Source organism: Helicoverpa armigera, chromosome 1 (genome assembly GCF_030705265.1).
Source record: "Helicoverpa armigera isolate CAAS_96S chromosome 1, ASM3070526v1, whole genome shotgun sequence".
NCBI lineage: Eukaryota > Metazoa > Arthropoda > Insecta > Lepidoptera > Noctuidae > Helicoverpa > Helicoverpa armigera.
Genome location: NC_087120.1, coordinates 3,751,736 through 3,769,698, shown reverse-complemented (window position 1 = coordinate 3,769,698; position 17,963 = coordinate 3,751,736). Strand labels below are relative to the sequence as shown.

At 34.3% G+C, this 17,963-nt stretch overlaps 1 long non-coding RNA gene across 1 annotated transcript in view; it reads left to right on the top strand.

Moving 5' to 3' along the window:
* LOC126054100 (uncharacterized) overlaps positions 1–17,963 on the top strand; it is a 219,134-nt gene that overhangs the window by 132,790 nt on the left and 68,381 nt on the right. The window contains exons 8-9 of the long non-coding RNA XR_010277613.1: positions 6,622–6,680; positions 6,757–6,839. This is a non-coding gene — a long non-coding RNA (uncharacterized LOC126054100). The remainder of the gene's footprint in view (positions 1–6,621; positions 6,681–6,756; positions 6,840–17,963) is intronic.

Sequence of the window (17,963 nt, the reverse complement as noted above, 5' to 3'; positions counted from 1 at the left end):
TAGACAAGTCTTAAACTAACGTTTAAACGTTTTTGTGGTAAGACGGTTAAAGTTTTTTTCGTCAACAGTCTGTCCTATTCATTTCTGGAGTAATTTGGGTCACTAGGAGGTGGGGTTAAATGGATGACTGACATTATATTATAAGAAATAACGGCATCTTCACCATGTCATGCAAAAAGTTTAAAGTAGTTGCAATAAGAATTCTTTGGTGGCTATATGATACATATGTACATAGATGCTCAGCATTTCAATTGTATTTATTTTTACAAGGAAAATGATAAGAAAGCCAAAAAGAAAGGTCAAAGCAGCTTCTGCAGTGGCGTTGAGATGGAGACATCTCGTATGTTATTGTAGTATTCTCTTTTAACTGCGTATGTAGGTAGGCTCATACGTATAGTACAACAGTGGGTGCCGCTACACATATAACGGTCTAGCGACGAAACAGCTTCCTGAGGAGCTACGGACCCCCCGACTGTAACGTCTGAAATTCGCCATCATACGATAACTCGAGAAAACTTTGCTGGCGCGATGCACGTTTTCAACTACAAATATTTTTTACTCAGTCATTAATTTGAATATTTCAAATGTAACATAACGGTATGTGAGGTTTGAGAGTCAAGATTTTTTTAGATATTTTTATTTAATTATTTGTTTTGAAAATAAGAATTACTTTAAGGTATAAATTTTGAATATTTCGTTATGAATATTCGCATAGGAGTGATAAGGACGTCTGTAGTATGCTATGTTCACAGGGAGAGCTACAGCCAATCACATCAACTGTGTTGCCAATGCAAAGTTTAAAAACTCCTCTTGTGGTCAGAATCCAAGAAACAGATTGCGTGACAAATTCATAATCAAAATATCGGAACACAAATGCATAATTCACAATAAACTTGTAGCGATTATTTATTATTGGGGAAAGAAATGTATCTGTGTTTTATTTTTTGTTTGTAATTATATTCTGCGATTCTGTTTGAAGTTTTATATTGCTTTTTTTTTCCGACGTCAAAAATCATCAAATGACCCCTCCCGCTGTGGGTTAGCAGCGGTGAGGGAGTGTCAGACTCTTACTGACTAAAAACCGTCGTGTTCCGTCATAGGCTTTTTATGTACCAGGGCCGCGGTATCTCTTTCGAACAACCCGCAGCCCCGAAGCTTTATATTGCTTTACACGATAGGTCACTAATACTAGTTGCTTTTATCTCCTTTAACATTCTTATATCTATTTATTTATATACAAAAATTAATCCCTGTATCCCTTAGTACCACCATCACGCGTGAACGGCTGTATCGATAAAGCTACAAATTAGAGGGTTAATAGCTATATAAAGTTTTTGTCACCATGTCTTTTTGATTTTGTTGACAAAGAAAGAGTCAGCAATAGATTTAAAGAAGCTTTAACATTAATTTAGCTTTGTGCGACTTACGGATATACCCATAGAAAGTTTTTGTCACCATCCAGTTACGGGAAGCAGTTCTCTCGGAACGCAGGTGAAACCGCGAGCGGAAGCTAGTTAATTATAATATATCTTAAAAATTGGGACCTTTCATAGACCGGTATCACTGGCTTATGTCAATCGTGGCAGCCATTTTCTATATGCGCAAAGACTAGTTAACGGACAGATAGCATAACTTCATTTATTTCTAAATGAGTAAACTGCGTTTTAAATAATATTTTCTGTCAAGTAGGCGGTAGTTGTTTGTTAACATGAATACTAACTACTATCACCTTTCATGATAGTTATATTTATTGTAGTTCAAAACTTATACAAAATTAAAATATGCATGTATTAGTTTTCGGAATTAATCAGGAGTTTAAAGTAACTTTCGCTTCTGCGTTGTATTACTCTAGATATTTCAAAGGCGTGGCGTCAGCTTCGAAAATTTTGGGTTGATTTATAGTGGGGATAGGATGCTGAGAATGGAAACTCATGTCGATCTCTGTCTAGATTCATGCATATTGCATTTGAGAAAGAGGAAAGTTGTAGTTTTGGCAGTACATGCATCATTTAAATTAACCTGTAGATACCGGTATTTATATTGATGTATTGAGTGCTCGAAATACAAACCTCCTGGAGCTTATGGTGCTCTAGTACCGTGGACCAGCAACGGTGCCTAACTTCAGTTATCGTGGTTTGAAGTGGTTTGGTTTGGTAGGCACGCGTGCGAAATCTTTCAATCTTTAAAGACCAAAGAATGGATTGTTTCTATTCGCACATTGCTCTCCGAATCTAATGATCCTTTTGGAAGAATTCTTTCACTTTTTAGAAGATAAAATCCCGGGGACGTAGGCATTTTACCCCGATTTTTTACACTTATTCACTATTCTAGTCTGAATAAAAGTAAAGCACAACCTTAGTACGCCAGTGCATTATGTACACTTAGCGTTCGTCCTTATATATATATTTTTTTAAATAATCAATTTTAATACGAGACAGGTTCAAGGCCAGTATTGTTTGAATCGTACTTATTCCAGTTCATCTTTGGATGAATCAGATGCCTTTGAAATTTCTCACTCTACTAGGGGTAGATAAATTACAAGAGCATTTTGATCGAGTATACATTGTACATAAACAATAGTCAAGTATTGCGTTGCAACCACCAAAAGCTTTACGTACAAAATAACGACATTTTGCAGGAACGACAAAACTTTGTAGTAGCTCGTGCGTTTATTTTTTATATACCTAATTATATGAGACAACGATTTTAAAATAAAAAAAACATGACTCAAATTACATAACTTAAGAGCAGGCGAGAAAAATCACAAGAACATATACATAATGTACATGCGTTAGTTGAACGAGCACTGACAGGATCGGTTCAATATTCTCTCACCAGAACTACTAGCTCAGCAGAAATGCTAAGATGTATTATTAAAGGACGAATTGATATTGCATTTTAATAGTTGTAGGTATGTGCAGGTAGGGTGCTGGAATTTATTTAAAGATACTGGTACTAGGATATAATAAAACGTGATGGGTTGCACTCGTGTGTGAAAGTGAAATTCTTTCACATTTCACATTGGGGAACGGGAAGCTTTTTAAATAAAAGTATTGTTGTATGCAAAACATGTAGCTCCCGTCCATTGTAGCTCTCCTACAACTTTTTCATTTAAAAAAAATTAAATACGCAAGGCAAAAATGAACGATCCCCACCTCGCCGGAATCCTAAAATAATACTAGGACTGATAAGCTCGTAGGAGTATTTAAACATAATTAATGCCACCTGTGTGGCCGCTAGAATATTACATAGCCTGCATCACATCCAAAAACGAGATAATTTGCAACTTGTGAAGGGTAACACTGTGTTTTTATATCAATAGGACGTTTAAATGTGCGTATAACATATAGTTTGGGTTCAAATGAGGTGGTACTTAAAATACGAAGAAAGAAAGAAATCCTAATGTAAGCACCCACAACATAACAAAACTGTTTCTGTTATAGGTATTCCATTTCAAGGAGAATATAAATACAGACACACACATAATCAGAAAAGAACACTTCCGGAAAACTGTGTTGAGCGCATAAAACTCAGTTATTGAAATTCATACGAATACATTTGGCAGGACACTAAATGGTAATTCAAGCAAACTTAGTTATAAATAAGATGAGTAATTGTAGCATACTGCATAATGATTGCTTCGCCATACGTGAGTGTGTTATTATTATTATAATGACCCTTATAGTGAAAACAATTTATTGAGCACAGTTTCAGAGACTAGTTTCTTTGTCTCACAAACAAATTCGTTGAAAATTTTATTTCCAATCTTAATATTGAGCTCTAAATTGGTCTTGTTTTTTAATAAACAATGTATCATAAATAGCTTGTTTATACATTAATGGTGTAACTTTTGTATCATCTAATTTAAAAGTTTCTGAGAACGTTAGGTTGGGTTCTGATGAACCACCTCGCGTTTATTCAATCCTGGTACTTTCGTTTGGCAGAACCAGCGCGATTCAGAGGGGCAGCAATTGTATCAGTAACGCCATCTCTTGCTATTAAGTAGATTTAAAGAAAAAAATATAAAATTTTGTTTTTATACAATTTTTGTACCACAAAAACGATCCATATTTAATAAACAAGTGAAAACTTCAATACTTAATGAAGAGAACAAGACATTCAATACTTAAGTTAGCTTAATTAAAACAAAAAACAAAAAACGCTTTGTATATAAATTGTCCGGATGTAGGAAAAGTTACATTCGCTGAACCTGTTTTTTTTAAAGTGACTAATGAATGCCAAGATTGAAGATGCCTGAAGTCATAGATTGTAAAACTAAAGTTGTGCATTGCTATCACGCTACCTCTCATTTCATCACATTTTTGGCATTTCGTCAATGGAACCCCAAAATATTACCAGGATCGCATAAGGAAGAGGAAGTGATATGAGGAAATAGACCATCCATGTTCCGACTCGAATACTATTAATATCACTTTACCTATCACATCTACTGTGTTGCCAATGCAAAGTTTAAAACCTCCTATAACACTAACGAGATCAAAGAAGCAGATTGAATGTAAAATTCATATTTATAATATCAATGCATAAATATTTAAACAATAATGTTAAAAATAATGTAGTAGACTTGAATCATGAATATAACATTGTATAAGTATTCCATAATGGGCATAGGCAAAAGTAATAAATAAGTCCGTCTTTTGTATTACCCTAAAATAATGGATACGTATTTTTTCTTTTCTCTCACAATTAAGACACACAGATTGTGTACATGTACATAAACATGTACATGTATACAACAATCTTTGTTGCGTTACATCTTAAAAATATTTAATGTTTTGTTAAAAAAAAAAAGGTGTCTGATATTTTTGCCTAATCTAAAATGCGGACTAAATGGAATTCTATTTTTTAACCCTGTCATCATGCCTATTTTGTATGAAGTATTATTTCACTATACACCTTGTATCTTCTTTAACATATACATATATAATAAATAATATCCTTACAAATTGGGAACATTCGTGACTGGTATTACTGGCTTATGTCAATCGCGGCAGCCATTTTCTGCGTGCGCAAAGACTAGTTGACGGACAGAAACGAATGACCAAAATGAATGACCTTCGTTTAAAATACATTTTTTTGTAACGTAGGCTGTAGTTGTTTATTGGTTTGAATCCTAACTACTATTGCTTTTTATGCTAGTTTTTATATTTTATTTATTAGGGATAACAAATAATTGCACACTTAATATAATCAAACAAAATGGTTAAGGGTCCGTTCACACAGACCGAAACCGATCGTCTGCATGAGCGTTAACGAGCATGCAATAAGAGTCAAACGTCTGCAAGACCCAGAAAAAGTACGCGATCGGAGCAGGTTAGCTCCTCTTATTATTTGACACCAAGCGCCTTCGACTTTCTTAAAGACAAAAGCAGTGCACGTGCATAAATAAACCATACTACAAATACTAAGTCGATTTTCAACGTTTAAGAATTTCCCCTCCTTTCCGAGCCTGTCTGTAGGAATGTACCCTAAGAAGTATACGTCAGTGAGCAACTAAGTTATATTTATATTTCTTGTAGTCCAAAACATATTCAAGGTTATGACGTTCGGAAAAATATTAAACTTGACTTAACAGACATTACAACTAGAAAAAAAACATGTATGTATTCATTTTCCGAATTAAGTGACAGTTTTAAGCCACTTTCACGTCTGCGTTATTAGTCTACTTCAAAGAGGTGGCGTCAACTTCGAAACTTTGGGTTTATAGCATGGATGGGAAACTTACGTCTATCTATGTCTAGATTCATGCATATTGCATTTGATAAAGAGGAAAGCTGTAGTTTTGGCAATACATGTACCGTTAAATTCAGCCTGTAGATACCAGTATCAATATAGGATGAAGTTCTTGAAATACAAACTTCCTGGACTCTTATGATTCTCTAGTACCGTGGCAGAGCATAGTTGCCTAACCTTTTGCAAAGTGGTATTTAATTCTATAGTAATTAATATACAATGAAGAAAGAATTGATTATTTCGATGTTTGCTCATGTTGCTCTGAAACTATTTCTATTTTTGGAAAAATCTTTCACTGTTGGAAGCTCTGACGTATAATAGGCATTTACCCAATTTTTTTACTTTTTCAGTATTTAAGTGTGATTATTACAGAATTCTCATACACGCGTCGGCTTAGACAATTGCTACGCCGTAGTGTTACGCGGTAATGCTACGCCGTAGTACTACTGTTGTGTGTTTGGTTTCTTCAAACTTTACTTTTCTGGAAAATGTGATTTTATTGATAGAACACTGAGCACTGAAATCAACATTAGTAGGCCAGTGAATTCCGTTTAACGTACGTCCTTAACAAGAGACAAGTTCAAGGCCAGCAAGTAGTCTTTCTCGTTTAAATCGTACTTATCTTATTTATAGTTATACTAGCTTTCGCCCGCGGTTTCACCCGCGTCCCGTACCCGGATGGTGACAAAAACTATCCTTAAACCTTCTCCCGGGTGTAAGTTACCTCCCCTCTAATTTTTAGCTAAATCGGTCAAGCCGCTTTTATGTTACGTTGTGACAACGGAAAGCGGGTTTCAAGAAGATGTGTAAATAAATATGTTTGCTAATTTAAGTACCTTGTTTTTGATATCAAATTTCTTTCCTCAGTTGCACGAATAATTAATGCGGTGGATAGTCAAGAAAAGACAAGAATTTTCACACCATTTGTAAGGATTTTTCAATAATACGTATTTTATTTTGTCGAAAATATATCGAATATACTAAAATCAAACTTTATTTCAGCATACAAGTATACGAACTACAGTTTTAAGTCGCTGCCATTACCTGATCTGGGAACATGAGAAGCTGGAACCTTGCATAAAGAAGTAAGTACAAATGTTCCAATTAAAGTGTCCTATGCACGCACACGCACAGCCTCTTTTTATAGTTATTTCCGATGGATATAACTGTTATACAATATAATATGAAACACCAGTTTAAATATATTTCTTAATGTTGAAGTTACAAGTTTTTTTGAAATGTCAATGAACTTTGTCAAAATCTCCCTAAAATAATAAAATCTCTCTTTAATAACGTCGTGTATAAATAACAAGTCTTTGCTTTCCCTGAAATACGAGCAAAAAAATATTTTCTACATTTTAGAAAATAAATTAAATAACATTTACTAAATGAAATTAGCATTTTTTTTTTCAAAGAAATACACTCTAGTCATGTAGCTTCTTACTGTGAAAAACAACAACATGGAACTTTTAACGTACAGAGCTTCAGAACTATAATATGGGTTTCTACTTCCACCCCAACTGCCCACGAGTAATTTTAACTTAAACCTTTGTTCTGCGAACAGTACCATAATAAATTTTCTTTTTTTTTATTCGTTTCTATTTGAAGGATCTTCATCAGATCGCTGCTCACGATTAAAGATTTTTTACCGTTTGCCTGGCATTTTAAGACTAGGCTCCTGAATGATAAAGTAAAAGATCTGACCGGTTTTGTAGTGGTAAGGGGTTTAAAAGTGCTATCAAGTGTGCTGATAAAAAGTATCCTATGTTCATTCTAGTGCCACCAAGAATAAGTGTACAAAGTTTCATGATGATCGGTTAAGCAGGTTTTGCGTGAAAGCGTAGCAAACAAATGGATTTTCGCATTTATAATATTAGTGGGATCTATATATGGTGGCATAATGGGTAAAGAAATAACTTCTCAAGTATTAGTGATACCAATGTGTCTTTTCTCAGTTTATTTGCACTTTACAAGTATATTTTTAGACAACGACGACCGTCTTTCGGAGGGCACGATAAACTGTAGGTCCCGGCTGTCACTGAACATTTTGGCAGTCGTTACGGTAATTTTCAAGCCAGTCTTACTAAATACAAGGTAACTGGGTCGAGAAGGTCGGATAGGCAGGCAGTCGCTCCTTGTAAAAACACTGGTACTCAGCTGAATCCCGTTAGACTGGAAGCCGACCCCAACATAGTTGGGAAAAGACAGATATATGGTTATATCTATCCATATCAACAAATATTTCAGAAGACCATCTACTAGGATTTCATAAACAAATAGGAAGTTTCTACGAGATCAACAGGTATGCATGATTATTGATAACGCCATCTATCTCACAGCTATAATTTCTCAATCCTCTTGAATTTACTGAACTTCACGAACTCCAAGCAAAGATGTCGCTTTTCCTTAAAATCCATAAAATCCTGGAGTTTATACGGAGCTGAGCTCATTTCTCATGGATCACTTTGGCAACTATGACACACAAATCCAGTGAAATAAACATGAAACATTAAAAAATGCTATAAGTGCCACGTAAAAATATTTTTTATCGTAGAAGCATCGCTTCGTTCATGATACCTACTATACTCAATCAGATTCCTGTTGACTTTAGAGACTCACTGAACAGAAAAAATATAAAACGTAAACTGGAAGATTACTTCATTGACCTAATCAATACATAACTGTAATGAGCACGTTGATCCAATCGTTGGCCATGGCATTCTAAAACAGACGCCAGAGGTCTAATTGTGTGCCTAGTTTAAGGTATATGTGTAATGTAATATGTGAAAGAAACAAAAATATTTAAATTTAAGTTAGGCCACCGACTGACTAACATACATTCGAAGATAACCCGAAATGGTGGCAGATAGGTGAACAAGGCTATACCTTAATCTGAAGTTTGCTTGCGTTCGTTTACCTGTCTGCTGAGTTTTGGGAAAATTTTCGATGTAGCATTGTGAAACATCGTAATAATTTTGATTCTCATACCCATTTTCACTGAAAACATAAACGTTCGTTTTTCTTTAACCATCTGCTGTCTATGATTTTACTTGAAAGTTCATAGAAAATAGTTTTAAGAAAATGAAGTTTATTATATTATAATAATGTCGATGAACTTGGGCTACACAGCACTGGACTTTAAAATCGACATTACCTTTTATTATACTTAGGGCCGACTTTTCAAACGCCAGATAGCTTACAACTAAAGAATTTTTACGTTTTGACAGCTTTCGTACAGAAAATCCCTTTGTTAAACCGCTATATTTATTCCCCAGGTAGAAGTTAACGTGCCTGGATGGCCCTAAAGAATATTGTGTTATGTTATGAACACAACTATTCCACTTTGAAAGCTGTTGGTAGTAACATGTGCCATTGACTGCGTGACTTAAGCTGTAGAATTTTAGCGCATGTGCAATATGGTGGTAGGGTACCAGGAACACAACATATTAAGAAGATCGCACCAAGAGGCTTCTACTATTTTATAAATATTTCTTATCACATTATAGTGGACGCCACGTGTCTTTTGTGGACCGCAGTACTGATATTTTGAGAGTTTCATGCATTTCCAGTACTAGCCTCTTATTTAAGGATGGACTTAAGGATGTTACAATATAAAAAATATAATATAAAAAATGTTGAGTGACCGACCGATGCTTATATACGTGATTCTACTCATCAATAACAAACAACTTTCCTAACGAAACTTTTTTTATATTTTTTTATATATAAAACTTTTAAGACTTGCCAATAAGACAGTTTGTCGATCGCAACATACTTCAATATTTAAACCAGCATAACGTACAAAACAATTCGTGAAAACACATTTATGGATAGAACTCACACATTTTAAATAGGTTGTTGTTGCGATCAAAATAACTTTTACCTTCAACAAGCCTCTGCTTCCCTAGTACCACGAGATAGCACAAAGGAAATATTTCAGCTTCAGATAAACAGGAATCCTCTAGAGATTTTACCATTTCATTGGAAGAAGTTAATTAAAGATTTACATGTTAAAAGTTGTCATTTTGATTTGTTTTCTCGATTTTCGAAATTCTTTTGTAATATTATTCTATTGCCAGAAAAAATCGAAACAAGCACATCAAATAGCATTAAAATGCCATTTATTCACATTTCATTCCTAGTTTAAAATATAACTCAGTCACCAATTTTTGCAACAATAGATGGCGTTGAACGTGAAGCCTGAATCTGTGAATCGCGCTATTAAATTCTGGCAAAGAGTTATTCTCTGTCACTAGAGCTGCATAAATGCAGAGGAAATCTGTGATTGTAGTTCCGAATATAGTTGGTATAGTACGCGCCAAATAAACTTGCAATAAAGGTCATTCAACCGCCCTGCCGTCAGGGGCGCATCACCTGTTCGCCATTTTGAAACAATGTCCTTCCGTCATTTCGAATTTGGAATGCGCTTGTCTGCCCATATTTGAACTAAAAACGACTGATCATAATTTTGACCAAAGGTTTGTAATCCTTTGCGACAAGGACGCCTCTTACCACGATACACTTGTATTGATCGTGTTAGCGACACTGCCCATACATTTTTTTCGTATCGTTTTGAAATATTGGATACATTGGTAGAAGGAGGTGAACGAACTTTATTGCACGCTTATTTGGCGCGTACTATAGTATTAAACTCCATTTAACTGTAGTAAGAACGTCAATTCGTTCTTCATTAAAAAAGGGCCTTGATATGGTCAATGATTAAAAAGGTAACATACATGTGTGTAAAATATAATATGTACACAAAAATTAAATAAATGACATTCAGCAAGCGTGATGAACAAAGCTAATTTTTTCTGAGAAAGGGAGGCCTTTAACTTGGTATTAAGGCAATACAAACGTTCCCCAGCTTATTTTGCATTCTCCGCTACATGTTGCATAACTGCTGTTTTTTACTAATTTTGTAAAGCAGCTTGCTAGCTGAACGAAATTGTAAACGAAAACAGCCAAATGGCCGCTATCCAAGGAAAAAATGTGTTTTCATGTCAATGTAGGTACTAGAACCCCATAGACATTAGGAAGTCACAATCAACGCGTTTGTGATCGAGACGTCATTAAATAAGTAAGCTTGCCGAAAGCAGATCCAGTATACGTAAATATTCGCGAAGAAATGCGTGCCAATTGATATACTACACTACTACTTAAGTTGACATTAAGAGAATACCACATCGCAATTAAATATAGCCAACAGTTAATTAACCTATCATTATGTATAAATTAAAAACCTTAATTGAATAGATTTATACTCATCAAAGAACTGGGTTAGCATTCTGAAAGAGGTTTGAATGTTAACAGTTTATAGTAGATCACTTGGACTATCGTATAGATATGCTATACTGTTTTCAGTACGTCATTGAGATGGTAATCGATAAGACAGCCTGCCTTCCTAGTAATACAGTCGTACTCGTGACGTATCATCGTCTACGACGTCATCTCACCAGCCGATAGACATTCGTGAACTTGAACTACTAGCACTGCAGCAATAAAAGGAGATGAGCTTTTAACGTAATGCCCTTGTGGCCTGTCATGTTCTTCATCCTCCTAGCCTTTTCCCAACCATGTTGGGGTCGGCTTCCAGTCATGTTCATATGTCATGTTCTTACAATCAAGAATGTCATTCCTCATAATGTTTCTACTTTTTAGGGAAGCTACCTTTAAGTAAAAGTAGACATCAAAATCTGTATGTCTGCATGCTTTACTGAAAATAAGAACTGTAGTCCGTATGTAAATTTAATAAGAATTATGTATTACCTTACTATACCTACTGTGGTAGCAAATTCGGCAAATTATAAACAAATATATACTACAACAGAAGTTTTTGGTTTGGAACTTAGTGAGGAAATAGTTGTTCCGGAAAGAGCTCCTTTTGGGTCATGTAGTTCTGGTAGTACTCACTATGAACTCTTTGCGTGGGTTTCCATGGCAACCGATGTAAACTGACTGAAATTGATGAATAGCTTGCCTGTTCACAAAAATATTGCTACTCGTTTTAACCAATATCACCAATAATAATCTAGACAGAGATCGGAAGATTTCTATCGGTTTCAACCCCCACTCTTTTATACACTCACACCAGAAACGTGCTCACAGGTAAACAAAAAGCGCTGGTCTGTACAATGTTTCAATATACATATCCATACGTTGTATGCCTAACGATAAAGTACTGGGGTAGCAGAAATCCGGGAGGATATAAATTAAAATTGCCTAAAATTACTTAATAAAGTTTGATAACAAATTCACGCAATTTTTTTCTTATTTTAATATGATAATAATATTGACCTTTTTTAAATATTAATTTGATAAAATATGTTTAAAATACCATATTAAAACATGTAAAATACGGTTCAATAAAACACAACAATAAAATATCCTTGTAAATTGATTAGTTATACATACAATTTTATTTTGAAAATTATGGATGTGTAAAGAGTATATTTACATAATATTTACATTAATTTTAAAAATAAAAAATAAACTTACAATGGTATATACATCGCCTATACATATGTAGGAATAGGCAACGCAGTTTTTAGGGTTCCGTAGCCAAAATGGCAAAAACGGAACCCTTATAGTTTCGTCATGTCCGTCTGTCCGTCTGTCCGTCTGTCACAGCCGATTTACTCGGAAACTATAAGTACTACAGTGATGAAATTTGATGGGAATATGTGTTGTATGAACCGCTACAAAAATATGACACTAAATAGTAAAAAAAAGAATTGGGGGTGGGGCCCCCCATACATGTAACTGAGGGATGAAATTTTTTTTTTCGATGTACATACCCGTGTGGGGTATCAATGGAAAGGTCTTTTAAAATGATATAAAGTTTTCTAAAAAACATTTTTCTTAAAGTGAACGGTTTTTGAGATATCAGCTCTCAAAGTCGTAAAAAGTATGTCCCCCCCCCTCTATTTTTATAACTACGGGGTATAAAATTCTAAAAAAAATAGAGGTGATGCATGCTAATTAACTCTTTCAACGATTTTTGGTTTGATCAAAGTATCTCTTATAGTTTTTGAGATAGGTTGATTTAACTGTAATTTACGGAACCCTTCGTGCACGAGTCCGACTCGCACTTGGCCGGTTTTTTTCATAGACGTTTCGGTTACCAGGACGACATCCCGTAGGAGGAGCATTTGTTAATCTATCCCTGTATCTAAACTGTGTACTACAGACTACACATAGTACCTAACCCGACACCTTAGTCTTAATTCATCATCTCGACGGCTCCTACGTACATAAGGTCAAGTGAAAAACCGAGGTTTACAGGAGAGTGTAATTTGTGTTCAAAACGCTCTAGAAATAATTCTATGACCAATAATAAATATTTTCTTTCTATAATATTTTAACAGTTTTAAGAGCTTTATACTGGTATTCACACATATTTTAATTTTTTACGTTTTCTTGGAAAAACTGATAGATGACCGTTTCTACGCCGATAATAAAGTAGGAGTATGTCAGCTATGTCTATGATACCTTTTTATACGCGGGAAACAAGAAAACAGTGTCTGATATAGAATTTAAATAAAATGTTTTATGAAAATGTAGGATTATGTTACTATTTTTAAATCTATACGTTAAACATCCTGAATTCGTCAGCCATGGATATAAAAAGTACTTCAATGAAGACATATCACTTTATACGTTGTCTTAGTCATTCGGGGCAGGATTATAGTTCTTGTAACGTAAACAAAGACAAGTCTTTAAATAAAAATGATCAGGTTTGTGTTTTATTAATTAGGTAATCAAGGTTTATAAATTAAACATTTATTATTAAAAAAATAATTTTCTTAGCATCTAAATAATAGGTACTTATAGTCTCACTGAAGTAGGAACTAAACATAAAAAATCACTGTTGTCTAATATTAATAGTAATTAACCATTTTAACTTTAAGCATGTGCCAGCATAATCATCTGTCTAGCAATGCAATTGGTACCTAGTGTTTAATAATCATCACAGTTTTATTAAGTAGGTACCTCAGCTTAATTAAACTACTTATCGACTTAATTAGTAAGCTTTAATAGAGGTAATAATATCCCAGCATTTTTTGAATATGTGCCTCATCTTTAACACCTAATTGGTAGCATTTAACCATCATCACAGCTTTATTCAGACTGATTCATTTTAATACTAATAATGTGCCCTTAGTAGTTAAATAACAAAACAAAATGTATAAAATAGTAAAATAAATTTAACAATCTTCTTCGTCATTGACCTGTTCTCCCTCACTGTGGTTAAGGTTTTTATAGAAGTCATGATACTTCTTTGGAATAATCAACGTATCGCATAAACTAATCAAGTCTTTATATTTAACTTCAGTGATAGGAATAGGATTATTGTACACCTTTTCTAGAATTAGTTCTTGTTCCTTCTTTTTCCTCCCTCTAGTCAATTTCAAATTATTGCTACAGTTAAGTTTTCTATAATTGTCTTCAGAAAAGTCGTACTTAAATTCTATTATGTCTGGATTATTCCCTTGCACTTTAACTTCTCTTACTTTATTCCAAGAAATTTTCTCTGAATTTGTATCTTTTGTCCAGTTTTTAGTATGCAGCCAAGCTTTAAAATCCAAGACTAAGTCTTGATATACTTCTACAACTGTATACGGTGGACTATTCTGTTTAGCCCAACGAACTAGTGTGTACCATTCATCTGGTGTGTAAATTAGTTTATTTTTTGCTTCTCGCTCTATTAGTGCGTGAACGCTATCAGCCTCATTTTGGGTGTGGCCTTTTTCGAGGAATCGATGGGACACATTTATCTTAAATCTATCGCTTGCATATAAGTACATAAAAAAAACAATGCGATTGCGGTTCTGACCAGCACAGTTGTCTGACCAGAATCTAAAATCTGTGACTCCAGTTTTAACCTTGTTGTCAACGAAAGAAAACAAACAACTAGCCACTTCATTGGCGCCACGTTTAGCTATTGTTTCATCCCACATGTAACAGGTAGCTTCCTTTAATCCGGCGTCAAAAACTGTGAAATTATATACAGACAATTTTCTTTTATAATACAGCACACTAATTTCGCCATGTGGAGTGTTATTTATTTTTTGGAAGTCAAACATCGCTGTGCAAATATCGGAAGGATTCGATTGAGCTTCAATTTTATCAACATTTTTCAATTCCCTGGCAAGTTTTTTGTTATCAATGTGTGTTTTATGTTTCACTTTATCATCATAAGTTGGCGAGGTATTGTTTTTCATTGCATGGCACAAATCGCATTGGTCTTTTTTGGGTAAGTGAAAAGCTATATTTAGTTCTTTGTTGACAATATCTTTGTACTGTCTTACAGAAGTAGCTAAATTTTCAGTTATATTCAGTTCTTTACACCATACAGTATATAGGTCGTACATTTTTTTAAAAGTTAATTCACAATCTAAATACTGTTTGTTTGAATCTTTGCGAATATAATGACTTTCTACGGGCGCAAAACTTTTAACATGTTGAATTACACTTTCTTTCATTGGTGCATTTATAACCGTTGGATGATTTGAATGAAATCCTCTCATATCTTTAATACAAATACCGGTATTTTTATCATGCTTGTCGATGGCAGATTGTATAAAAGTGTTACTTATGGAAAATGTATTTTTAAACATAGTTTTGCATACCATAATCTTTTCTTTATGACCATTACCAGATAAAAGCGGCAAAAAATACTTAAAAACATTTAACCTCTTGGAATCCTGTGTCCATTGTTTTTTTCTTATTTCTTTCATATGTGATGCAATAAATGACCACTGTTGTGAATGGTCACCTAGATTCCAAAAGGTTTTAAATATATTTTGGCGAGATAGAATGTCAAACTTTTCAAAACATTTTAATCGACAGTTAGAAGAACATGGACCCTTTATTTGTTTTGCCATTTGTTGTTTGCCAGATCGAGATGCATGGGCTTCACCCAAATTAACGAGCACCTTCCTTTTTTCATCTAGCCAATTAGATTTGTTAATAATTCTGTTTTTTGTTATTGCTTTTTTTACATACTGACGCTTTTTTTTTCTATGGTGCGGTGTTGATGAACCAGACATTTCGCTGGATCCTAACGGACTTGATCTTAAGGTGGCATCAGAAAGAATAGCGCTACTCTCACTCAAATAGTTAAACTCATTTTCGGGGTCCCCAAAGGTCCTGCATGGACTTGGCATAGGTGTTGTAACCAAAGATTTTTCATTATCATTTTCAGGTACTTGTCGTGGTGTTTCATTTTCACAAACAGGTGTGTCTAGAAAGCAATTTTCAATTCCATCATTCGAAATTTCCCCCGCCGTGTCAATTATATATTTTAAATCACTTTGCGATAGTATATTAGCAGCTGTTTGGTTTTGTTCTTCGTCACTGTGTGCTTCAACAACTTGATTTTCGTCGTTAGAAACTTCCTCAAGATCCATTAAAACACTTTTTTCGGCATAAACCCGACGTGAGTCTAAAAAAAAAAAAACAAGTTATACCACAGATTATATAATAGTTACTACGTAACCGATAAATCACTCCATACAAAAAAGTCCATACCTACTGTTATAAGCACCTACAAGTTCCCCAACTACCTACAAATTCCTAGCGACACTCGTAATGTTTCAAGTCGTCATTAAGTTGGACCAGAACTATACCTACTTACACTCGAGATGTGTTTTGAGCTACAAAACTCACAATACAGTTCATATAACTAAGTAGGTACCTAAAGTAAAATAAGTACCTAATGATCTCTGTTGTTAAAATCATAAAGTATTAATTTATTTAAAAAAATTGAATTACTGGATAAGTTCATAAATATAAAATGTTTCTAAATCTTACAATAGTCGCATATAAACCAACACAACTCAAAATAATCCATCAGTTTGTTAGGTAGCTTAAAAAACCTAATAAAAACCAACAGCATAACATGCCACGAAATAAAAATAATAATACTGGAACGCGCGCGTCGCGAGCGGCTGTCGAAAGCCCTGAGCCGCGTGGGGCTACCGGTAACCCAGCGAGCGGTAGGCATTTATCGCGCGCAAGTACGTCGAGTGACAGAGGCCTGGTTATACTTACAGTACGGCCAGCGGATCTTGGCGAGTCTGAAATTAGGCTAGGTGTGAACATAAATGCCAATATCAGTAGTTATTACTATTAACCACTGTTTCGAGCATTTATTTTTGTAAATTCTTTATTTTTTTACGAGTGCACAAGCGCTAAAGTCCGCAGAGCATAACTTCAGACTCGCCAAGATCCGCGGGCCGTACTGTACATCGAGGAACGCAAATCTCTTCTCTAAAAATATATATTAAACAGTGCGTAAGTATCCGTAAATAATAACAAATCCACAAAAATTTTAAGAGTTACGCGTAAAAACAAACATGTAGGACATAACTTCATTTACTTTGATGGCAATAAGAAGTTGTTTTCTTTGTAACTATTATTTAGGAAATCATATTTGAAAGAAGCATACAATTTATTATTGTCATTTGTGAAAAAAAAATGTCGCAATTACTAAGTCATAGTATAAGCGGACATATCTGATATGACCGCTTCTACGCTGATAATCTGCCGTTCTAGGTTATAAAAACAACAAAAAGAATAATAATTATTACAATGGTTTTGGGTGTATTAAGCGTTTAATGTATATTAATTTTGATAACTACTTACCCTCCTTAGCTTTATCGATATAATTAATTAAATCTTGTGGTTCAGAAACGCATAAAACATTATTTCTGGAGTTCGCAATATCCACCAATAACTTTGATCTGCTATTATTCATGTTTTATAGTATTGTTGCAGATAATATGAGTACTTAAAACTAAATAACACACCACTAAATCTAAACTGTATCAAAACACAAATATTATTTCACCATACGAACAAAAATCGACCTGTCTCGTTCGAGGAACTCCCGTAAATGGCGATAAGTCTTACAAGCCCGTGTTCGCACCGATTGGCGCGCAGTTTAAAACACCGTACAAAAGGATACGTATAGATGTCCGCATCTACGGCACTTATTCGTTATATACTTGTTCTCTTATACAATTTATAAAACAAGGCTAATAAATAAAATAAAAAAAAAATCGTATGTCAGTATGTGCGCCCCGACAATTGTAAGCCAATTATACAATAAAAAAAAAAATGCAATTTTCGACATGTCTTTATATACGTAGGGACCGTCGATCTATTTATACAATATCAATGAAGACATTATGTAATGTAAATGC